Source organism: Apium graveolens, chromosome 8 (genome assembly GCF_009905375.1).
Source record: "Apium graveolens cultivar Ventura chromosome 8, ASM990537v1, whole genome shotgun sequence".
In the NCBI taxonomy this organism is placed as follows: domain Eukaryota; kingdom Viridiplantae; phylum Streptophyta; class Magnoliopsida; order Apiales; family Apiaceae; genus Apium; species Apium graveolens.
Window position 1 is genome coordinate 134,741,550 of NC_133654.1, and position 960 is coordinate 134,742,509.

The window sequence follows — 960 nt, forward strand, 5'->3', positions numbered from 1 at the left end:
ATCCTAACAAGTTTTAGTGAGACTCAGTGTTAATTTTTAGTTAATGTGCTTGACATTAGTGGTCGTTAAAGTTCACTGACTCGGATATTTTACTTACACGGGTACTTGTTGTGTTTCAGGTACTCTAGAGGGCGTGTATGCGAACACGTTCTCAATCTCGTAAAGAAGCACTGGAAGGAGTTGAAGAAGTTTTTGAAGAAGTTTAGGAAGTTGAAGATGAAGCGATCATTAAAATGGGAGATCAAACAGCAAATCCAAAATCTTTGATAGATTACTCTCAACCAAAGATCAATGACATTCAGTCTAGCATTATCAGACCATCCATTATGGCTAACACCTTTGAAATCAAGTCTATTATGATTTAGATGATACAGAATTCAGTCCAGTTTGGGGGTTCTCCAATAGAAGATCCCAACATGCACATTAGATATTTCATCGAAATTTGCGACACTTTCAAGTTCAATAATACTTCTGAAGATGATATAAAGCTGAGGCTTTTCCCATTCTCTCTAAGAGATAAAGCTAACTGCTAGTTATATTCTCTACCAGCAGGTTCTATCACCAAATGGGAGGATCTTGCTCATAAATTTCTAACTAAATTCTTCCCTATGGCAAAGACAGTTACAATCAGAAACGTTCTCACTCAATTTGTGCAACAATCTGGAGAATCTTTGTGTAAGGCTTGGGAGCGCTATAAGGAGATGCTTAAGAAGTGTCCTCATCATGGCATGCCTGATTGGATGATCATTAATTGCTTTTACAATGGGTTGGGAACATAGTCTAGACCCATGCTCGATGTAGCATAAGGTGGATCCTTATGGGCTAAGAGCTATGATAAAGCTTATGAGTTGATTGAACTGATGGTTGCTAATGAATACCAGAACCCAACTCTGAGAATGCCTCAAGGCAAGGTAGCAGGAGTTTTGGAAGTGGATACAACTACTGCTATAGCTGCTCAGC

The 960-nt window shown here is 38.8% G+C and overlaps 1 non-coding gene across 1 annotated transcript; it reads right to left on the minus strand.

The window, feature by feature from the left end:
• Positions 1-623: 623 nt before the first annotated feature.
• On the minus strand, positions 624-730 carry LOC141682010 (small nucleolar RNA R71). The gene has a single exon (XR_012559415.1). It is a non-coding gene; the product is annotated as a small nucleolar RNA R71 (small nucleolar RNA).
• Positions 731-960: the final 230 nt, after the last annotated feature.